Genomic DNA, 25,880 nt, shown 5'->3' with positions numbered 1-25,880 from the left:
CGGGGCATGAGTTCAGTTCCCAGTTGGGGAACTAAGATCATACATGCCCTGTGGCATGGCCAAAATAAAGAAATAGTTAAGGCTTTATTCTGAATGTAAAATATATATTATATATATATATATACACACACATGAAAGAGTAATGCAATTTCTGTATGCTTCCTCCTAGTAAGATTTTTTTGTGACCTAGTGACACCCGTATTTGTATTTTAGTGTAAAGATTTTACAACTATTGCGGAGAAGTAATGTTGGAAAAAGCAGGTGTTTCTTTAATTTTGCTGCAAGTCCTGTATTTTAATATACTGAGTGACAGCTAACTATGCTACTGATTTTATATCGCATAATGTTTAGTATTCACTGTCAAAGATAAGATGTACAAATCAACAATATGATAAAATTTTATGATGTAGTAATAATGTCACATTGTATTATGATTATTTGTAACTGCTCATCATGTTTCTATTAGTTTTTCCATGAATAACATGCAAATATATATAAATAGCTACTATTTCCAGTGTCATTAGAATGCCATTTCCAGAGCCATTTAGCCCATTGTCTAGAAATAGGAAGTTAGGAAGTTAACAGAGTTTGAACCTTCAGAAATTAAGAACTGTAACTAGAAACTACAGAGCAGCATTTGACCTAGAGTGACTGCCTTGGAGAAAACTCACCCGCACATTCATTTCCCTATCTGTGTTATTCATGAGCCCGTGGCTGGATGGTTCACTGCCTACGTCAATTACTTTTAAATAGTTTGATACATCAAATGTAGTCTAAGATAAAGTTTCTTCCTGGAACATTTGAGGATTCAACTCCAGTCAGTACCTTATTTTTAATTTGCAAGTGGGTTAAACGAGGAAATCATTGATGGTGTATTTGAAATCATATTCTCCCTGGAGATCATGTTTAGGAATGGTACCTAAAATCACTGCAGTGAAAAAAAAATATATATATATTGTTTCAACTTTCTCACATCTCTAGCAATATTAGAACTTTTATTTTCATATAGTATTAAACATTAGGTTGACACATTCTTCTTTCCTCAGAAATTCAGATCTGTAACTGATTGTCTCGCCCTTTCAAACATAGGTTATGGGAATTTAATGAGGCCTGATAAATAAATCTGAACTCTGATGTTTTATAAGGCTTATGATCTGAACTGACAGAGAGGTGGTCAGTTAAGATGCGGCTAAAATTGCTAGTTACACCTGTAGTAACTTTTTACTTCCTCTAAGTAAGGGTTTAGAGTCATCTATGAACTTGACTTATTCCCCCTGGTTTAGTAAGATGAATGGTAAGCAACTTAAATGAGTCTTTTATGTATGGAAAGAAGAATCAATTTCTCTTTCAAATTAGCAAATTTCTGGAAAAGAAGTAGTAAAACATCAGTAAAAAAAATGTACAGAGAATTAGTCGAAGGAATTAAAAATGTACAAGCCTCCAGTTATAAAATAAAATAATTACTAGAGATGTAATATACAACATGTTAAATACAATTTACATAGCTTATGTTATACATAAAATTTGTTACGAGGGTAAATCCTGAGAGTTCTCATTGCAAGTATTTTTTTTTCTTCAATTTTGTTCTAAGTGATGAGGTAAACCAAATCATTATTCAGTACACCTTAAACTTATACAGTGATGTATGTCAATTATATCTCAATAAACCTAAAAGAAACAAAGAACAAAATAAAGCATGGCATATTAAGCATAAAAAAATAGAAAAGATTTGCTTCTTCTTGTGAGAGATCAAGAAAGGGATTGAGAGCAAAGAAAAAGCTGGGTTGGCAAAGTGTAATTTTTTTTCCCCCTTATCACCGGTGCTCAGTGAAGGAAGAAGCGGGGAACTCAGACTCTGGGTATGGGAACACAGTTGGAGGCACACATGATAAGAGAGAGTGTACATCCCTGTCAGACATGGAAGTAACTAGATGAAGCAGAGGAGAGCCTAGTAAGGGACATATTTGGGTGGAGTATGGCCTGTGACTCTAGCAGTAATCATATCTAACAGTCAATAGTAAATTGACCTGGTCTTAATACTATCTTAGAATGTTCACAGAATGTAGATACAGATTCGTAAACAGAGTGAAGAAACCAAGTAAAAAATGATTGTACCTATGATCTTCAGGAGTAGAGGAGTTACATAAAGCAAAACATCTACCTTTCTGAATCCATCTGACTAGCAGATATGCAGGATGTATAAACACTGCAGATTAAATATCTGATACGAGTATATATATAAAACTATGCTTTCAACACAAACTGTGGGGCTGTGATGAAAGCACTTTAATGCATTGCTGGTGTAGAGAGAACATGGCAAATCTACCACGCACGCAAAAGAGAAGTGTATTAGGGAACATTAACAAAGGAAACGATGTTTGAGCAAATTCTTTTTCAAAAGCAGTAGTAGATTAGCTGGTGTTATGAGAATTCAACAAGCTTCCTAGGCAAAGAAAGAAATTTTAAAACTTAGGAGAAAGTATATGTAATTCAGTATGATCAAGAGTATAAATAAGTAGGACTATTAGCAATATGGTAGTCTGTGCCTAGATCATGAATAATCATATATTCCAAGAGAAGATCTTTGTAGATCACAGATGGTGGCCCAAATTCAGATAACAGATGTACTTTTATATTGCCCACACAGTATTTTTTAAATTAAGATTAGTTGAAAAATTTGAAGATTCAGATTTCTGCCTCTCTTGAAAAATCAGGAGAATTGTCAACACTGGGCATGGATTTGCTGGATGGCAAGAATTAACAGAAGCTGAAGAACAATTCTCTTCTTGAGGTGCACACATTTACTCCCCAGATTGCTTCTTTATTTTATGTTAACTGACTGGTTCTGCTGACTTTGGTTTGCCAAACTTGATTGAGGCCCTGGGTTCATTTCAAGATCACCCACGTTTCTTTCCATTTGGGTCCAACACCCTCTTATACCTACTTAGAAACCATTGATTCTTGCTTGAGGTTCATCATAAGTTTTGCCAACCCAGGTATTTTGGAACTGATTTTCTAAAGAAGAACCAGGAACTCACATTTTAAGTAGAAATAGAAGCAAGCAGAGGGGGTTTTCTTGGATAGTAAATTAGAACAATAAAAATCACTTGCATTTAAATGATTTATTACTCTCACTTTGCTCTAGTTACAGTGTCTGACACAAAGGTAGATGCAGATTACTTTGTTAAATACATTAAAGCAGTTTCTATAAAATTGTTTTCTAAGTGTGTTTCAAACATTAAAAGGCTCTGCTATGTTCTCTAAGTAAAGAGTCTCAGAGAAAAACAATAATTCTGAAAAGTGTGTCCTTCATTTTGAATGCATTTTAATATATCTTAGAAGTTACATCTTTTCCAACAACAGTCAGTTCTCTGTCACCAACTGTACATCCTACAGCTCAACTCGGTTCTAATGCTAAACACTGAGAGCGAATGGAGACCTGGTGAATTAGGGTTCAGTCCCACAAGATTTCTCTTACTTTAGACATTAGCCACATATGTTGGGTATCTTCAGGTTATGTGTTCTTCTGCCCAAGAGACTACAAATTTGGGGGTTCCCATGACACTTGCCTGGAGAATCCCAGGAACGGGGGAGCCTGGTGGGCTGCCGTCTATGGGGTCGCACAGAGTTGGACCTGACTGAAGTGACTTAGCATGACACTCCACCAATTCTGTAGAGCCACTCACATAATCAGGAAGGTCCTATACTTCAATTATAGTTTTATTCTCAATAATACAACACTCAAACAGTCAAACAGAAGATGAAAAGCACAATGTGAAAGGAAAGGGCACAGAGCTTCCATGTCCCTTCCAAGAGCTCCATCATCCCAGGACTCTGATAGTCACTAACTCAGAAGATCCCCAAAACTCGTGGCTCAAGGTTTTACCGAGGCTTCATTATGTGGGCAAAATTGATTAAATTACTGGACTATTGGTGATTGAGCTTAGTCTCTAGCCCTTTTTCTCTCCCTACAGGTCTGGAGTAGGACTAAAAGTTCTAACCGTCTAATCAAGTACTTGAGTATTTTGGCTACCAACTCCCATCCTGCAGCCATCTAGGGACCTTAAGAGTTATCTCACTAGCATAATGACACTCTTATAAAAAACATCCCAAGGACTTTAGAAACTTTGTGCCAAGAATTGGGAACGAAGATCAAATATATTTATATTACCCAACAGAAATGCTTTAGGAAACAGATCTATTCATTTTTGTTGAACTTGGTATTAATCATGCAAATTTGTTATAGAAATATTTTGATAACAAATTCACATTACCTAAAACAAAATTTTGGAAATATTAATTTACAAAATAATCAATGGGAACACCCAGAAAGTATAATATCTTTTTAAAAATTAAACAAAAATGCAACAAAACAAACAAAAAACCTGCTGTGTCTCCAAATGCAGTCATTTCTGAGCTTGACTAAATTGTTTAGATAAAAATGTGTACTTCCAGGACTTAGTAATTTCCAACTATATCTTAAAAAAATAGAGATGACAATACATTTTTCAGCCTTCTCAGTTATGCTTCCAAATTTTAGTTCTTGGAGGCACACCAAGGTGCAGAGCAGGTGGTGACTGAGGAGGGGCTTCTGAGTTGGCTCTCCACCATGCATTACCCTCTAGGTTGGCCTGTGCATGCTAGCCAGTGGTCAGACTCTCTTTTCATTAGTGCAGTTTTACTCTTTTCATTAGTGCTAGTTTTACTAGCTAATTATTCAGAGCCAAATCCCATTGTTCTGAGAACCTGTCCTGCCTCCCAGATAGCAGTGAGGTGCAGGGAGCTGGGCTAAGGGAATTTCTGTGGAGCAGTGTTGAGCATGGTACTACCCTTTCCAGCTATGAAAACTCCTGCTAGACCAGAGAAAGCTAAGAATTCCAAGATGTACCATAAGTAGTTTGATTTTTAAATCCAATGAGTTAGCAGTTTGACTTATCCATAGATATTATAATTTGAACATAGAAAAGACTTTTTTTCTTTTTTCACTTCAAATCTTTTCTATAAGGTGCTCACTTTTATGTTCCTAACCCAAATAGTCATATATTGTCAAGTGACCAAGAACTTAATAAACTGGATTTTAATCAGGCTTTTTATTAATAAAATCAGAAGAAGAATATCACACCTATCATAGCAAGTTATAGCAGCTAATAGTCAATGTTTATTGAATTAATGCTTATTTAGATCTTTATAGATAATCCTATTTGAGCACTTGATATATATCAGCTCATTTAACACAACAAACATAGGTCACGGCTATTTTTATTATTGCTGTTTCACAGTTACGAAAAAGAGGGACAAAATGTTAAGAGCTGTCCAGACTTCTAGTTTTGCTCTTTCATTTTCCAGAGGAGATCATCAAAGCTCTGATAGAAAAGCAAGCAGCAGACTTGCCTAGAGTCACCCACGTGTTCCCATTCCATTCATACAGCTTCTGTATTAAGGAATAGTGTAGGGAAGAAGTATACACTTAGGAAAATGCAATTTATTTCATTAACATAAGTTTTTGACATGTAAAATCAAATGCAGTGCAAAGCATCCCATGTGTGTTTGTGTGTATATATACACGTATTCATATATGTGCATACATGTGTATCCATGTTCACACATAAGGGGTGTGCGTGCACGTGTGTGCATGTGCACGAGTGTTTGTAACTTCATGAAAAGAGCAATAAGGCTGAAATATTTAGCATTAGTCTAAAATAGAACCATTTATATGGAGGTGAAATACTACAAGATTACACCAATTTTAATATTTTAGCTAAATTAATGGAGCTGTTTAACTTTTAACAATAACAATTTCTAATTGAAATAAATAATTGCATCAAAGAATCCTTTCTCAAGTTTTTTTCTTCTTGGCACTCATGTCTGCTCCTCACGTGCACAGCTGATTCACTGTCCTCTCCTCTGTGAGTGTGTACCAGGCCCCTCAGGCCCCTTTATCCAAATCGAGGGAGGTAATCCAAGGTCCACTCAGCCTCTGAAGCCTCCTGTCGATCCCTGTGATCGACTTCAGCTTCCGGAGTCCCTTTCTCCAGAGATTTCCTGGCCTGAAGCGCTGTGGGTTTCCATTTTTAAGTGCACTTACCTAAGATGCCTAACTCTTTGCACCTTGGTTCTCTTTCAAATCCTGAGTTGCTTGAAGACTGAGATACTTTCTTCATCCTGAAGGCCTCAGCAGACATTGTATAAATAAAAGGCTGTCGGTAAACTGTGGGTTTATTATTGATCTTCCACTTCCCTATTGTGACACTTTAGGCAAACCTACTGGCTTTTCTTTCATAGCTTTGATGGTGTCCTCTGGAAAATGAAAGAGCAAAACTAGAAGCCTGGCAGCTCTGAGAACAGAGCAAGTGCGGACAAAGGGAAGGAAGCATCGGGATGGATGGCTGGGCCACAACATGTGGACTTGCTATGTTCAGATGTGCTGCATTTAGGTCTCGAACCTCCTTGATGGGGTGACAGTTCTTTGTGTAAGACTACTATGGTAGTGAGAGAGCCAGATATGACTCCTGCTCTAAGGACACAGCAATGGCCCAGATCTCATCAGCAGTGACGCTTCTGGATATCATCTTGTCTGAAGTGCCTCCAATATGGAGCAAGGTCAGGAAGGCATCTGGGGACTACTAAGTTCCCCCATGGTCTGGACACTATGTCAGGAGCTTTGAATTGTTTTATAACGTAAGCCTCACAACAACTACATTTATTACAAAAACCCAAATTATCCATATTCTACGGATAATGAAATGGGAGTTTATTTAGAAGTAACTTAGTCAAAGTCAGCCAGTGAGCATTACAACTGATGCCCAAACTCAGGTTTATGTGACTTGAAACCTTGTGCTCTATTTTGCACTAGTGGTTCATAATCTCCTCAGCCCCTGCATTTGGTTTCCGTACAGCTAGCTTAGCCTGTGACTTTCTTGCTTTCCTTTCATAGATAGATTGGCTCATTAGTCAAAGAAACAGAGCAGCTCATGTACATGGAGGAAATTTTTAAGCAAAGGCTCAAACACACAGGGAAGCTGGTGCCACAGAATTTTATTTTCTTTTACCAAAGGACTTGATTTTGTCTATAGTACTTGGAAGTGTTCTGGCTCTTTCACTTATGTTTTGAACAGAAATGTTCACATACCTTTCTCTTCATACAGTCTCAAATGCAATAGAATGAGGTTTAAAAGCAGTGTATTCTTTGAGGCAAAATAAATTACAAGCAAGTCTCACAGATAGTTGCTGGGTAAATTGATTTCGGTGTACAAAATGTCCTTTCCCTGAGTTGTTGATAAAATTTTAATGTTATACATGTTAGAACTATTAAACACATCCTCCAAGCATGGGGCTTTTACTGGTTGTATGGTTTCTCCTTTTATCACTTGTTTTGTTAAGATTTTCACATTACGCTGAACATTGGACAAATCATGATGATGCAAAATAGGATAGTAACTATTACTAAAGAGACTCCTTGCATTCTCTTTACTTGCTGCTCTGAGGATTAGGTTAGATCATGGAAAATAACCAGGTATACTTTAAGGAAAATTGATGAATGTAACTTTAGAACCTATTAAAATTTGGATCTAATATCAAGACATAGTCTTTCTGTGAATTTGGAGGCTTACAAAAAAAGAAAAGGAGAAAACACTGCTTGAGCAGATGGACTAAATAATATTAAAATCTAAGTGGTGGTAAACTGTGGCTCTGTGGTCAATGGGAGCCTTGTTGAATCATGACTGGGCAGAATGTGTGTGATGAGGTTTAGGAGTCCAGTGCAAGTCCAGTGGAAAGCAACATGCACTAAGTGAATTATTCAGAGCACTAGTCATATATTTATTTTATTTCCTGCCATTCTTTTAAAAATAGCATTCAAAGGGGACTGGAATGCAAAAGTAGGAAGTCAAGAGATACCTGGAGTAACAGGCAAGTTTGGCCTTGGAGTACAAAAAGAAGCAGAGCAAAGGCTGACAGAGTTTTGCCAGGAGAACACACTGGTCATAGCAAACACCCTCTTCCAACAATACAAGAGAAGACTCTACACATGAACATCACCAGATGGTCAATACCAAAATCAGATTGATTATATTCTTTGCAGCAAAAGATAGAGAAGCTCTATACAGTCAGCAAAAACAATACAAGGAGCAGACTATGGCTCAGATCATGAACCCCTTATTGCCAAATTCAGACTTAAATTGAAGAAAGTAGGGGAAACCACTAGACCATTCTGGTATGACCTAAATAAAATCTCTTACAACTATACCGTGGAAGTGACAAACAGATGCAAGGGATTAGATTGGACAGAGTGCCTAAAGAACTATGGACAGAGGTATGTGGCATTGTACAGGAGGCAGTGATCAAGACCATTCCCCAGGGGGAAGAAAAAAGGCAAAATGGTTATCTGAGGAGGCTTACTAATACCTAAGAAAAGAAGAGAAGCTAAAGGCAAAGGAGAAAAGGAAAGATATACCGATTTGAATGCAGAGTTCCAAAGAATAGCAAGCAGGGGCAAGAAAGCCTTCCTTAGTTATCAATGCAAAGAAGTAGAGGAAAAAAAAAAAAAAAAAGAAAGGGAAAGACTAGAGATATCTTCAAGAAAACCAGAGATACCAAGGGAACATTTCATGCACAGGTGGGCACAATAAAGGACAGAAATTGTATGGACCTAACATAAGCAAAAGATATTAAGAAGAGGTGGCAAGAATACACAGAACTATAGAAAAAAGATCTTCATGACCCATAAAATCACGATGGTGTGATCACTCACCTAAAGTCAGACATCCTGGAGTCCAAAGTCAAGTGGGTCTTAGGAGGCATCCCTACGAACAAAGCTAGTGGTGGTCATGGAATTCCAGCTGAGTTATTTCAAATCCTAAAAGATGAAGCTGGTAAAGTGGTGCACCCAATGTGCCAGCAAATTTGGAAAACTCAGTAGTGGCCACAGGACTGGAAACGGTCAGTTTTCATTCCAATCCCAAAGAAAGGCAATGCCAAAGAATGTTAAAACTACCACACAATTGCACTCATCTCACAGTCTAGCAAAGTAATGCTTAAAATTCTCCAAGTGAGGCTTCAACAATATGTGAACCAAGAACTTCCAGATGTTCAAGACGGATTTAGAAAAGGCAGAGGAACCAGAGATCAAATTGCCAACCTCTGTACAATCATCAAAAGAGCAAGAGAGTTCCAGAAAAACATCTACTTCTGCTTTATTGACTACACCAAAGCCTTTGACTGTGTGGATCACAACAAACTTTGGAAAATTCTTCAAGCAATGGGAATACCAGACCACCTCACCTATCTCCTGAGAAATCTGTATACAGATCAAGAAGCAACAGTTAGAACTGGATATGGAGCAATGGACTGGTTCCAAATTGGGACAGGAATACATCAAAGCTGTATCCTGTCACCCTGTTTATTTAACTTACATGCAGAGAACATCAAGTGAAATGCTGGGCTGGATGAAGTGCAAGCTGGAATCAAGATTGCTTGGAGAAATATCAATAACCTCAGACATGCAAATGATACCACCCTTGTGGCAGGAAGCTAAGAGGAACTGAAGAGCCTCTTGATGAAAGTGAAAGAGGAGAGTGAAAAAGCTGGCTTAAAACTCAATATTCAGAAAATGAAGATCATGTCATCCAGTCCTATCACTTCATGGAAAATAGACGGGAAAGGATGGAAACAGTGACAGACTATTTTCTTGATCTCCCAAATCACTGCAGATGGTGGTTGCAACCATGCAATCAAAAGATGCTTGCTCCTTGGATGAAAAGCTATGACCAACATAGACAGCATATTAAAAAGCAAAGACATTGCTTTGCCAACAAAGGTCCATCTAGACAAAGCTATGGTTTTTCCAGTAGCCATGTATGGATGTGAGAGTTCAACGGTAAAGAAAGCTGAGCGCCGAAGAACTGATGCTTTTGAAGTGTGGTGTTGGAGAAGACACTTCAGAGTACCTTGGACTGCAAGGAGATCAAACCAGTCATTCCTAAAGGATATCAACCATGAATTTTCATTTGAAAGACAGATGCTGAAGATGAAGCTCCAATACTCTGGCCACCTGATGTGAAGAACTGACTTTTGAAAAGACCCTGATGCTGGGAAAGATTGAGGGCAGGAGGAGAAGGGGATGACAGGGGATGAGATGGTTGGATCGCATCACTGACTTAATGGACATGAGTTTGAGTAAGCTCCAGGATCTGGTGATGGACAGGGAAGTCTGGCGTGCTGCAGTCCTTGGAGTCACAAACAGTCAGATATGACTGAGTGACTGAACCGACTGAACTGATTCTTTTAAGAGCATGGTGGACCAGGTTTTTTGTGGTGTTATATCAACTCAGATTGGTATCTGGGCCTTTGGTGCTCCCCTTTCACTAATCTGAATGCCATGCTTTCTACTCTCCAGCACCTATTCCTTTTCACTTTGACTACCTAGGTTAATTGTTACCTCAGTCAATCAATTTATATCACATGAACATCTATCTCATTTGCTAGGCATGATTACAGGGACATATTATAAGGCTAGACTTAATGGACGTGAGTTTGAGTGAACTCCGGGAGTTGGTGATGGACAGGGAGGCCTGGCGTGCTGCAATTCATGGGGTCGCAAAGAGGTGGACACAATTGAGTGACTGAACTGAACTGAACTGAACTGAGGGGCTTCCCAGGTGGCACTATTTGTAAAGAACCTGTCTGCCAATGCAGGCAACTTAAGTGACTGAGGTTCAATCCTTGGATTGGGAAGATCCCTTGGAGAAGGAAATGAAAACCCACTCCAGTATTCTTGCCTGGAGAATCCCATGAATAGAGGAGCCTGGCTGTCTACAGTCCATAGGGTCGCAAAAGTCAGACACAACAGAACTCACGTAGCATTAAAAGGCTGAGTGAAGTGAAATGAGTCACTCAGTCATGTCCAACTCTTTATCACCCCATGAACTATACAGTCCATGGAATTCTCCAGGCCAGAATACTGAAGTGGGTAGCCTTTCCCTTCTCCATGGGACCTTTCCAACCGAGGCATTGAACCCAGGTCTCCCGCATTACAGGCAGATTCTTTACCAGCTGAGCCACAAGGGAAAACCATTAAAAGGCTAAGAATAAAGATAAAGAAGACAACCAAGCCTCCATATTATCACAGGAGGACACCAGAACAGGAGACATTTGAATTGTAGAGGTTTTGGGTTAATGTGAGTTTTTCCAAATTTAAAACTGCCACCTACCGGTGTATTTATTTTCTATTAATAAAAATTGTATTTAAATTTAAATCAGTTTATTCAGGAAACTTTATATTCCTGAAATAAATTACTTTTTGTTCAGTTGCTAAGTCATGTCCAACTCTTTATGACCCCATGGACTGAAGTATTCCAGGCTTCCCTGTCCTCCACTATCTCCTGGAGTTCGTTCAAATTCATGTCCATTGAGTCAGTGATGCTATCAAACCATCTCATCCTCTGTCAACCTCTTCTCCTTTTGCCTTCAATATTTCTCACCATCAAGATCTTTTCCAAAGAGTTGGCTCTTCCCATCAGGTGGCCAAAGTATTAGAGCTTCAACTTCAGCATCAATCCTTTCAATGAAACTTCAGAATTGATTTCCTTTAGAATTGACTAGTTTGATCTCCTTGCAGTCCAAGGGTCTCTCAAGAATCTTCTCCAGTACCACAGTTTAAAAGCGTCAATTCTTTGGCACTTAGCCTTCTTTACAGTCCAACTCTCACATCCATACATGACTACTGTATAAACCATATGTTCGACTATACGGACCCTTGCTGACAAAGTGATGACTGCTTTTTAATATGGTGTCTAGGTTTATCATAGCTTTTCTTCCAGGAAGTAAGTGTCTTAAATTCATGGCTGAAGACCCCATTAGCAGTGATTTTGGAGCCCAAGAAAATAAAATTTGTCACTTCTTCTGCTTTTTCCCCTTCTATTTGCTATGAAGTGATGGAACTGGATGCCATGATGTTAGTTTTCTGAATGTTAAGCATTAACCCAGCTTTTTAACTCTCGTCTTTCAACCTCATCAAGAGGTTCTTGAGTTCACTTCCTGCCATTAGAGTGGTATCATCTGCATATATGAGGTTTGTATAAATACATATATACACATATATATGGCTTCACAGTTGGCACAGTAGTAAGGAATACACCTGCCAATGCAGGAGACCCAAAAGACATAGGTTCGATCCCTGGGTCCAGAAGATTCCCTGGAGTAGGCAATAGCAACACACTCCAATATTCTTGCCTGGAAAATTCCATGGACATAAGAACCATGTGGTCACAAACAGCTGAACATGACTGAGCATGTACACACCACCCCCCCACACACATATTTGTATACAATTTTTTTCCCTGAATTTAAGCTGTTAAACCAGCAAGAGTTAAGATAAAGACAACAAAACTGAAGCAATATTTTGAAATTAGAGCTTTTACACATTGACAGTCTAAGGCCCTAAATCTAATGCCTACTCCAATTTTGTTAAAAAGGGATATTAGCTCAAATAGAGGGACCTCCTAACCCCCAAATGAGACTTCTGTTTTCACACAATCAGTAGCATTGAAAGAGAATTGAAAGGGAATAAATCTCTCATTATGTGATTCAGTGACATTTAATACTTCATGCATAAGCCATAGGAATGAGTAGGAACTTTGCACTGCAACTCATATTGCATAGTGTTAGTGGTACACATCCAACCCTTTAAAAAGATTGAATTATTGGAAAAGTAAAAGACAGGAAGTTAAATTAAATATATATGTATAAGCAAGGGTAGTAAGCATCCACGACTAAGGTCTTCAGAAGGCCATTAAACCCCTTTAAGCAGGATTTTTTCTCTAAATTCTATTGCACAGTCATCTACACTTAGTTAGCTATTTCCCTCCTGATAATGTAGTCTCATTTTGTGCAGGAAATATGTCCAACAGTTCTTTGTTACTCCCTCAGCAACCAGCACAAAAGACAAAATAACAAACAGGAAATATTACTGCATTGCAGTATATGTTGAGTAAGTAGTTACATTCAAATATAACTCAAGAGAAATTTTGCAAATAATCATTTAGTTGCTGATTAGTCACCACTCCACTCGTGCCAGTGTCTGAATAAGTGCATACAGGTGGGCCTGGCTTCCAGTCCCAGACATGATAAAAGCCTCCACCTCCACCTGGAAGGAGAGTTAGCACAGGAGCTAACCTGAGTCCAGCTCACAAGACTCTTTTCAACACACTCATCTGATGTACTGGGAATATATTGTGTCTCTTCAAGAGTCTTGTCTGTCACCGAATAAGTAGTAAAATCATTCTTGAATGTCTAAAGTACTAGAAATCTATTGACATGGAACTTTGTGTAAAAGAAGCAGGGTCATTCAACATTTGGAATGTACTAAATAAAGCAGAGACTTGTGCACCTTAAGATGAGAGTATTATTCTTATAGAACCAGCTCAGAAGGATATAGACAAAGCAACGAGAATCAGCCTCACTGATGAAGAATCATATATATATATGCAATATATGATATATATGTGTATATATATATGTATATATGTATATGTATATATATGTAATATATGATAGCACATGCATAATATATGCTATATATTATGGCATATATGATGCCATATATTATGTATAATGCTTATGTATATTCTATTACATATTATAATGATATTTGCATAATCATTCAAATGGAAAACCACTTTAAAGGAAATAAAGTAGACTAAAAGTAGAAAGCAGCAGCCTAAGTTAAACCAAACCAACACAGCCATTTTCTGCTCTGTAGATTCCTATGATGGAGAAGGGAATGGCAATCCACTCCAGTATTCTCACCTGGAGAATCCCATGGACAGAGGAACCTGGCAAGCTACAGTCCATAGGCTTGCAGAGAGTTGGCCACGACTGAGCAACCAACACACACACACACATTCCTATGAGGTATACTGTAATGTATAACTGGTTTGTATGACTTTCTAGAAAATGTAAAACTAAATGCTACTCAGTGTTAGAGAATGAGCTCACATATATGCATGCGCAGGCACACACACACACACATATCACTTACTTTGGCATGAAAAAGCTTTTATATGAATCCTAAGGGTGAAAACTTTTCTTCAGCCTTGCCCCTCCCCCACCTCTGTTTGCAGTACACCCTCAGCCTTGCCCCTCGCCCACCTCTGTTTGCAGTACACCCTCAACTCTGTCGAGGAAAAGGGAGGTAGCCTGCTTCCATTGTTCCTCTGCTTAAGTGAGATAAGACCCTCACTCTGTACATATTTTCCCTTTATCTCCACAGTCCTTGTGTCTCAGCTTGTTCTTTGAATTTAATGACTTTATTTCTTGCTTTATTTTGCTTCTTTGTATCTCTTTGGGTTATGAGATCTTTACTGATTTCAGGAGTTTTTTTTCTTCTTTGAGGCCCTTTTTTGTTCATTGTTAACCGGTTGACTTAAAAATGTGTCCAAAGCATATAGGAATTTTATTTTCCTCCTTTGTTAGTTCAACTTTCCTTTAGAAACTAAGAACATCTGAAATTTATATTCATAGGTTGTTTTGTCCATTTAGTGATTCCTTATATCCATTCTCCTTCCCATCCAAAATGCAGCTTCTTTTAACAAAGACCTATATGGATGGGTCTCCTTTGTATGAGATAGCTTTGAATTAATCTGGCAGCATGTAGCTACCTCACATCTTGTTTCCTCACCAGTGAGATTATACATCATTCATCCTTGTCAATACATCACAAGTGTTACTATTTCATAGGAGGAAATGCTTTTTTGGAATAAACCTCTGTTTCAGAATATATAGCTCTTTTCATGTCACACGTTAGTGAGTTAGCCAAATCTCTAAGGCCAGTCTTAACAAAATTACCAACCAGTAAAATAATGATAAAGGGAAAGAAGTACCAAGATGGCTTATAATTCTAGCATTAGAAGATAACTGAAGTGAAACCAAACTAAGTGAAGTCACTGTGTCATTTCTGACAATCAAAGACCTTGCCTGGATAAGGATTTGGATGAAGACTCAGCACTTAAATATATGAGTCAACTGAATCCAAATGCAAAAACATATGCTATATGCCTAGAAATGTGCTAAGTGTTGTTGTTTAGTTGCTAAGTCGTGTCTGACTCTTTGCAACTATAGCCCACCAGGTTCCCTGTCCATGGGATTTCCCAGGCAAAAATACTGAAGTGGCTTGCCATTTCCTTCTCTAGGGGATCTTTCTGACCAGGGATTGAACCAGGGCCTCCTGTGTCTTCTGCATTGACAGGTATATTCTTTACTACTGAGCCACCAGGGAAGCCATGCTAAGTGTATCAAAGAATAATATATAATCACCATTTATTATTCTTGCCCATAAAAGATCTTATGATCAAGGTAGAGAATCAAGATTTAAAAACATGAATCAAGTAGAGAAGTAATCTAAGAGAAATATAAATAAGTGGGAAATGTGCAGTGGAGGTTATTTATGTCATGGAAGTCAGAGAGGACAGAGATTATCTCACAGGATAGCACTGAGAAGGAAGTAATTGTAGGAAGTTAAGGAGACATGCAATGGCACCCCACTCCAGTACTCTTGCTTAGAAAATCCCATGGACGGAGGAGCCTGGTGGGCTGCTGCCTATGGGGTCGCATAGAGTCAGACACGACTTCACTTTCACTTTTCACTTTTCATGCACTGGAGAAGGAAATGGCAACCCACTCCAGTGTTCTTGCCTGGAGAATCCCAGGGAGGGCGGAGTCTGGTGGGCTGCCATCTATGGGGTCATGCAGAGTCGGACACGACTGAAGCACCTTAGCAGCAGCAGCAGCAAGGAGGCATGTGGGGCATGGTTCCATGGGGAAGGTATTCTATGGATACCTCTAGCCTGTCAATGCCTTTTGCAGACATAATTGGCAGGAAAAAGTTAATAATTACAACTAAGATATAACACTTGACTTCAATACCTCTGCAAAGCCAAGATTAAGAAACTTAACTCTCATAAACTATCTTACAGCTAAACACTTTAAAATCACAATTAATGTTTTTTTTTAAGTTAAGTAGATACAAGATCAAACAATTATATACCATGTCCATTTCAACTGCACTAATATAATATCTTCTTGTCTGGTACAGACTGCTTCATCCCTGAGGAACAGAGGAGCACTTTTGTAGGCACTCATGAAGAGTAAAGGCACCATTGACACCCTGTGTAACTGAGAAGGTGATGTTTTAAAAACGGATATTTCTAATATCCTCCAACTCCAACAAAACAACTTCATAATCTCCTCCTCAGATTAAGAATAATATAAATAAATACACTGAGTGCTGGATCAACTGCTCTATACATTTGTATACATGAATTGGAATTGCAAAGTAGAAGTCTTTATTCTTTTTAAAAATATATAAAGCATGGACTTACCTTGGAAAAATGCATTTATCAAGGATGATGAAAGTATATGGTAAAATCAGAAAAGCTTTGAGCAAAATCTAATTGTGAGTAAGCCCTTACACTGGGATTCAGTGAAGCTGTTCTTGGTGTTCTATCATTCTGTCGATGTTTGGAAGTACTCTTCAAAGGCTTATGTGATATAAGCTTATGTGATATAAGACCATCACATGTAGCCTAGAGTGATAAATGAAAATTGAGATGACAAAATTTGGCAAGAAAAGGCATGAAAGTTAGTGGGTTCTTAAGAGACCTGAAATAGATGGCTTGAAACAGTCACAAAGTTTCAAAAAAATCTATGACATCAGAATTTGTTGATTATGAGCACTGCATCTCTGAAAATATCCAAACATGTTAGAAGATACTCACAGGATTTTGTGCTAAGACTCTAGAATTTGATGGGAAATCAACTACGACTGACTACTGAAACCATTAATATCACCAGTTTCTTTTGTGCCCACATAAGCAGCATCTTGTCCAAGTCACCAAACTATACAACCCTGGGGCTGAAAGACTTGGATAACTTTGACTATGTAAACGGGGATTACCAAAAAACAAAAACAATGAAAACTGGATAAGCATTAACCCCAGTGAACGTCCAATGACCTTACCCCTCCACTTCTTAGGACAACCAGTCACAATTGCCTTAGTCCCATGGACACAATTTAGTTCTGTTGTGGTTGGGAACTTCAGTAGTAAATTTCTTATTTATCACCACGATTGTACAAAAGTAACCACATTCAAACCACCTACCCAACCAATATTAGTAATGTCCTTTTACTTCCTGATTAAAGTGCAAAGTGCTTTAAACATTCAGCGTAAACACATTTGTTTATTTCATTCTTAATTTGTGAGGCCACTTTGCTGGCAGAGACCAGAGTAGAGGAATCCAAGATGTATCGATTTCTTTCTTCATGACTATTTAATCGGTTAAAGTGTGGGCCACTTGCAAGTGCCAAGACGCTGGTTACATTTTAATAAATGTCCTCTTTGGTCGATCAATACTTCTCAGCCCCCAAATAAATAAATAAATAAAAGTGCTGTTCTCTCATAAGTTAATGGGGAGAAAATCTTTTTACTATCGTCAGTCATCATGACAAACAAGAATATGAAAAGTGTTAATGAAATGACCAACTGTCTATAAAATAAAAGACTTGCAAGACAGTCTCCTTTCTTCCCTTAATTTGATGAAACAAAATGGAAAATTACACTAGTGCCCATCCAGCGTGAAATGATGTTAACAAGCAGAAAACAAATGCTATAATGAAGGACTTCTAGGATGTACTATGTATAGTCTTACTTGTAAAGAGGGAATTACTGGGCAGAGCTCTAGCCCTGAGCAACATCCCACCCCCTACTGAGGAGAATCACAGCTATCATCATGTCCCTCGGGAAGCGGTGCCATTCGGCACAATACGACAAATTGATGTTCACAGCATAATAATTATCCATGTGCTGCAAACAATAGGCCACACAATTACCAACCAGGGCCATGCCCTACACAGGCAAAGTGAAGTTGTGAAATGAAGTGATTGTACACATAATTGAGGCAACAGACCCACAAAAAAGGGATGTGCACAATTTGTTATTTATTGAGTATTGTTTGGGAAAGAAGAGTTACAAATAAGTGAATTTTCCAGAACACTGAAACTTACCATTTAAACATAAAATGTCTGATTTTAAAAATGCATTCATTGTGAGCTGATATCTTATTTAAAATGTTATTAATTTATGTATTAGAGAAGGCAATGGCACCCCACTCCAGTACTCTTGCCTGGAAAATTCCATGGATGGAGGAGCCTGGTTGGCTGCAGTCCATGGGGTCGCTAAGAGTCAGACACGACTGAGCCACTTCACTTTCACTTTTCACTTTTATGCATTGGAGAAGGCAATGGCAACCCACTCCGGTGTTCTTGCCTGGAGAATCCCGGGGATGGGGGAGCCTGGTAGGCTACCATCTATGGGGTCACACAGAGTCGGACACGACTGAAGTGACTTAGCATAGCATAGCATATATTAGTAGCACATTATATATATAAATATATACAGGTGGGCTTCCCTGGTAGCTCAGATGGCAAAGAATCTGCCTGCCAATGCAGGAGACATGGGTTCAGTCCCTGAGTCAAGAAGATGCCCTGGAAAAAGGAATGGCTGGCTACCCACTTCAGTATTCTTGCATGGAGAATCCCTTGGACTGAGGAGCTTGGTGAGCTACAGTCCATGAGGTTCCAAAGAGTCAGACACGACTGAGTGACCTACACTTCTACTTCTACATATACCAATTTATGTATTTGTATAGGTATATAAACATGAAATATCTTCCTTGGTGTCTCAGATGGTAAAATGTCTGCCTACAATGCCTACTGTGTGGGAGACCTGGGTTCAATCCCTGGGTCGGGAAGATATTCTGGAGAAGGAAACGGCAACCCACTCCAGTATTCTTGCCTGGAAAATCCCATGGATGGTGGAACGTGGTAGGCTACAGTCTATGGTGTCGTAGAGTCAGACATGACTGAGTGACTTCACTTTCACTTTTCACTTTCATACATGAAGTATGTAGGTGTGATTGCATTTTTGATATCTATCTTCATTAACAAACAAGCACATATTTTGCTAAGTAAAGGTGACCCAGAAACTACTACCTGGACACTCAACCACATTCAGGTAACACTTCCCTGTTTTCTTCATAAGGATGACAGGGGACACCTACGAATACTGTAAGCTATTAATCAAAAGACTTGTCAGGTTTTTACATAAACCCTCCAGGTGCAAAGCAACATAAACCAAAGGGCATTCTTTAAGTAGATGGTTTAAATAGCTTGATGTCATTTCTAATGAACTTTTGTTTTTGTCTTACTAGACAGTTGAGCATAGTGAGATGCTTGTGGGACTGAAGAAGCAGCCTGATATAGTAATGTCTTTGTTGTGAAGCTCAAAACCACCGGGGCTCAAACTTTACCTTGCACTTGATATCCATGTGTTGATAGAAATCTTATTCGAATCTTTCTGAAATCCTGGATTCTGTCTACAAATTAAAAAATAGTTAAAATTCCTATCATGTTGTGATTTTTATACAATATCATCCATGCAAAAATGTTTAGCCCTTTCAATGCCATATATTAAGGATTATAAATGATAAAAAAAGAAAGACTTCTAAAGGAATGGGAAAGACTACAGGAATAAGAAAAAAGGAAGAGAATCCAGGAGACACCATGCTCTTGACCATTCACAGAAAAGTCACTATTTCAGTATCAACAAATAGTTATTGAGCAACATCACACACTAAGGTTTCCCTGGTGGTTCAGCAATAAAGAATCTGCCTGCCAATGCAGGAGACACAGTTTTGATCCTTGGGTTGGGAAGATTTCCTGGAGAGGGAAATGGCAGCCCATTCCAGTATTCTTGCCTGGAAAATCCCGTGGACAGAGGAACCTGGTGGGCTATAGTCCAGGGGTTTGCAAAGAATCAGAAACTTCTTAGTGACAAAACAACAATGACAATCACACCCTAGACACAGTGCCAGATAAATTACATCAAGGAGTCTATTTTGCACCAACATCATTGAGGTGAAATTTGCATTGCCATTGTGTTGATGTAAAAACAAAACCTAGAGTAAAAGAATGCTATTTGTAATATGGGTGCCTGCAGGCTCAGTCATGACCAACTCTTTGCAACCCTATGGACTGTAGACTGCCAAGCTCCTCTGTCCATGGAATTTTTCAGGCAAGAATACTGGAGTGGGTTGCCATTTCCTCCTCCAGGGGATCTTTCCTACCCAAGGACCAAACCCATGTCTCCTGTGTCTCCTACATTGACAGGTAGATTCTTTACCATGGTGCCACCTGGGAAGCCCAAAGGTAATACGGTAAATTTCAAATATATTAGTTAAACATTATTTTTGGCTCTAAATCTAATGGCCTTTCACTTTCTCACAAAGCCTATATATATATATATATATTTTTTTCTTCTTCTTCTTCTTCCTTGTCTTTCTTCTCTCTGATCTACTTTCTCCACCTTCTTTCGTTTTCTGAGCACTTATGTGTGAAGCACTGAAACGAGAGAATGATTTAAATTAGGTCTCTGCCCTTAGAAATTTTACAGTGCATTTGAGGACAAAAATAGGTGAAAATATACATAAAATTTAACAGATGACTTCTCCAGCAGGAATATGAATCAATTTCTACTGTTATTCATTTTTACCTCTGCCTGGAATGCCTTCTCTTCCTTTCCAGGCTCCTAACCCTAATGTTCATCTTTCAGACTTCAGGTCAGATTTATCCTTCTCCTCCATAACTATACACAAAGACACCTTCTTACTTAGACTATTCCATGATTTGTATGCTATATTTGAAAAATCTGTTAAGAGAAAAAGTACAAAGATCTATTCTCAAAGTTTAAATTTTAGTATCTGGGTTGGGTCCTGGGTATTTGCACTTTACCAGATTCCTAGGTAATCCTGATGCTACCAATCCAGGGACCTTACTGGTCATCACTGCCCATCCCACAGCATGCCTTCAGAACTTGCCAAACATAACCCCCTTGGTCTTAGCTAATGTTCCCACTTCACATATCCAGTTCCCTCAGTCAGTTCAGTTGCTCAGTAATGACCAACTCTGTGACCCCATGGACCGCAGCACACCAGGCTTCCCTGTCCATCAGCAACTCCTAGAGCTTGCTCAAACTCGTGTCCATCAAATTGGTGATCATCCAACCATCTCATCCTTTGTCATCCCCTTCTCCTCCTGCCTTCACTCTTTCCCAGCATCAGAGTCTTTTCTAAGGAGTCAGTTCTTCACATCAGGTGGCCAAAGTACTGGAGTTTCAGCTTCAGCATCATTCCTTCCAATTATCCAATGGCTCCTTCTGACCCAGTTCCTTACTTAGTCATGTTTGTCCCTTGAACCCAAGGGATATATATATGTATATATACATGTATATATATCTTTTATTCCTTACACTTTCTCACCACTACTAATACATTATGGCAGCTAACAGTAGGCATCTAGAAAGTGCATTTTACTTGCCAGGTTGATTTACTGATGACTCAGTGGCTGATCCTTTCCCAACTCTTCAACAACCACACCCAGAGCAGCTATTGTGTATGAACTAGAGTACCATGTAGAAATGGAGGTTTGCATATGTAGATATTTGTATTGTCTTATCTAACAAATAAGATCTATCTAATATTGGTTAATATATACACCGTTCCCTCAGAAACAATCTGAATAGTCTAAATTTTCTATAATGGAAAATGTTGCCTTTACCTTATTATTTGTACAATCTCTCTTATTTTTGTGTTTTGCTAAGAATACATGAGGTTTGAATGCTGATAAATGTCATTTTTTGAGGACATAATTACTGTGTTCACGTATTACTCTTTTCATAAACCCATTTTTTTTTTGTCTGTCAAGCTTCAGAAGGGCAATTATCTAATAACAAATAAATTTAAACTATTTAATATTGTTTTAACTGACCTCTCTCTAGTGCCCATTTATTTTTTACTAGTGCATTTTAAAAATTGTTTTCATTATCCTTTCCTCTATAGATCAGAATTTAATTTGATATTTCCATGTTTGATTTTGAGAAACAGAGTTAGAATTAGTCAACTTTTTCAGGATATATATCATTGAATACAGACTACCCTTAACAATTCTGAATATCTCGTTTCAAAGACCCAATTTCTGGGTAGAACTATAACAAGTTGTTTTTTCTACTCGACTCAGCAGAGTCTGCATTAGTTATTGTTCCCGTTTACTCAGTGTTGTGCTAGACTCTCCCAGAGTGCCAATTACGTCCTGAGAGCGAGTCCACATACCACAAGGTGAAAAACAAGTTTGACAATTATCCTATTAATTTGATCTATGTTTACATGTAGACAGTCAAACCAGATAATTCAGTATGAATAATTCACCCAAAGGACTTATTATCTGGATTGGTTATCTACATAGATCAAATTAGACCCTAATAACTCCCAAATCTCCACTTTACTTTATGTCTTATAGACATAACCAAAGGTGATTCTACCTGTTATAGCCTGTGCCTGACAACCTACCTATTTGTAGAAAAATGCATCCAACTTTCAAAGTAATCACATATTTACAAAAAAGTTATTAAAGTCTGGAAGTGTCAAAAATAGCTGATAATAGATTATTATTATATGTATTTCCCTTAGGTGTTTCAGAATGTACATTTCCTTTGTATTACCATTACTCCTGTTCTGCATTGTATGAACTCTACTACTGGTTTAAATATCTCAGTCAGAGTCCATCTGACCAGTTATATACAAATGCCTGTACTTGTCAATGAAAAGTGTTTTACATTTTGCCTTGGCTTATCTGATGGCAAGTCTGTGAGAATCTGATGGCAAGAATGTTAAGTCAATCTGAGCATATACTGTTAAAAATAATTATTAAGGCATCTCTTATTTTAGACCTCATAATACCTAGCTACTGCACTCTTCAAAGATAAAGAAGATAATATTCCTGTGTCTATCATAAGAACATTTCTGAAACATAGTAGATGTTTAATAACTGAATAAGCATGAATATTGTAGGTAAAAATAACAATAAGGAAAGAAATGTGATTAGGAAATCATTAATCTCATGACACTAAAATAACTACTACTGATATTTTGGAGTAGTCTTCTAGAAAGAGTTCAATCCATACTTCATGTATTTTTAATGTTGCCTCATATTATGGAAAAAGCTTTATAAACATCTTTATTAACCAGTGTATCAAACTATTCTTCACATAAATAAATACACTTCCGAGTCTGTGAGAAACCTGGTTTATATTTTCATTAATATCTTTTTATCACTGCCATTCTTCCCACCCTATTCTGAAGCCCATGTCATTCCATTCAGGCTCTGGCACCTTATATGAACCTGCAGCCCTTTGGCCTTCTGCGTGGGCTTTACCACCTTGCTGGGCTGTCCCACCTTGAGTCCTACTTTGAATCCAACACTGAGGATTCTCTAATCACCATACGTGGACTCTGACACACATTCTGAGATGTTCCTCTGTGTGGGTGCCCTTCCCACCGGCTAATAATCTGACACCCACGTCAGGACACCAGCACATGCTGACCTCCTTCTCTCTTTACTGGGCCTCTGACTCCCTACAGTCATCTTCCTTCTCTCATGAATGCACTGCTAACCCTATGTGAACCATAAAGGGCACTTCTCAACTCATATGTTTATGCTCACTTTATTCTTTCCACTTGATGGCTTTAGAACCAAGTTGTTGGAAGGGAAGGAAAGGGATTGAAAGGGAAAGAGAGAGGTGGTGAAAAAGAAGAAAGGAGCTTTTCTTTTAAAAAATAACAGTAATAATTAAATATTTAGTAAGAGTCTGATTCTGTGCTGTCTTTTCTCATCTTGTCTCATTCAAATCAAGAATGCATTCCACAAATATTGTTACCATATCAATTATGTAAATGATCTTAGAGACATTGAAAAAAAAAAACAAAACTGTTCTATTATCAGAGTACAAGACTTGAAGGCAGAATTTGAACATGTACTTATCTAACATCAAACCATGTTATCAACTATAAGTTATATTGCTTCTCTGCCTATAGTTTTTAGCCTTCAATTTTTATATTACTACTAAAGAGAATAATCAGAGAAGGCAATGGCACCCCACTCCAGTACTTTTGCCTAGAAAATCCCATGGACGGAGGAGCCTGGTAGGCTGCAGTCCATGGGGTCGCTAGAGTCGGACACGACTGAGCGACTTCACTTTCACTTTTCACTTTCATGCATTGGAGAAGGAAATGGCAACCCACTCCAGTGTTCTTGCCTGGAGAATCCCAGGGACGGGATGCCTGGTTGGCTGCCATCTATGGGGTCACACAGAGTCGAACACGACTGAAGCGACACAACAAGAAGCAGCAAAGAGAATAATATCAGTTTTCCAATTTTAAATGTGTGATTTTTGCTAAATTTATGCAGGTTGACAATTCTTTGTTTTTTATTGTACTCTGATGAGTGTATTTAATTATTTTCCTATTTATTTTTATTGTCTTACCTTGTCTCAATGTATCTTATTTACTTGTAATTTTCATTTAGCCAGTTAATCTTGTTTATTTTTATCCCTTTATCTTGTTATTTTGTCTTTTTATAATGTGTTCTCAAACACTGTTGCATTTTTCTTAATATGTTTTAACATATTACTACAAATATGAAAAAAAAATCACACAAAAAGAGTGACTATGAGGATGTAATGGGAACTGAACAAGAAGACCTCCTCTTAGTCAACTCTTTCTGCTTTCTACTATGGTATCTGTTTTCTCTCCATATGTAAGGTACATGACTGTTTCAAAAATAACTTTGAAAGAAGATCTGTAATCATTAAATCTCATTACAAAATGAGAAAGTCCAATTTTTTTTTTCTTTTTTTAGCATAGGAGCTCACATTCAAAGCAAATCCTAACTAGAGATTACATGTATACCACTGACAAGGACTTAAACTTATGAGAGCAAATGGTAGGTAAGGAAATGGATGTAAGTCTATAACCCTACCCACTCTAGAATTCTGCCTGAGCATGCATCACCACCAATGGAATGCTTGCTAAAGTCCAAATTCCTGTACTCATCTCCCGAGATTCTGGTTAAGTTGACCTTGGGTGAAGTCCAAACCCCCTTCACAGATCACTGCCTTCTCATAGTGATGGGGCTTGCATAACTCAGTGACGCTATAAGCCTTGCCATGTAGGGCCACCCAAGACGGATGGGTCATACTGGACAGTTCTGACAAAACGTGGTCCATTGGAGGAGAAATTGGCAAACCATCCCATTATACTTGCTGTGAGAACCGCATGAATTGTATGAAAACACAAAAAGATATGACACAGAAAGATGAGTCCCTCAGGTTTGAAACTGTCCAATATGCTACTAGAGAAGAGCAGGGGACAGCTACTAATAGCCCTAGAAACAATGTAGTGGCTGAGCCAAAGCAGAATTGATGCTCAGCTCTGGATGTGTCTGGTGATGAAGGTAAAATCCGATGCGCAAAGAACAGTATCATATAGGAACCTGGAATACTAGATCCATAAATCAAGGTAAATTGAACATGATCAAACAGGAGATGGTAAGAATAAACATTGATACCTTAGGAATCAGTGAACTAAAGTGAATGAGAATGGGTGAATTTAATTAAGATGACCATTATATCTACTACTGTGGGCAAGAATCCTATAGAGGAAACGGAGTAGCCCTCATAGTCAACAAAAAAGTCCAAAGTGCAATACTTGTGTGTGACCTCAAAAACGACAGAATGATCTTAGTTCATTACCAAGGCATGTCATTCAACATCACAGTAATTCAAGTCAATGCTTCTAGCACCAGTGCAGAAGAAGCTGAAGTTGATCACTTCTATGAAGACCTAGTGGAGAAGGCAATGGCAACCCACTCCAGTGTTCTTGCCTGGAGAATCCCAGGGATGGGGGAGCCTCGTGGGCTGCCGTCTATGGGGTCACACAGA

This window comes from Bos mutus, chromosome 24 (genome assembly GCF_027580195.1).
Source record: "Bos mutus isolate GX-2022 chromosome 24, NWIPB_WYAK_1.1, whole genome shotgun sequence".
Taxonomy (NCBI): Eukaryota; Metazoa; Chordata; class Mammalia; order Artiodactyla; family Bovidae; genus Bos; species Bos mutus.
This window is presented reverse-complemented; position numbering follows the sequence as displayed.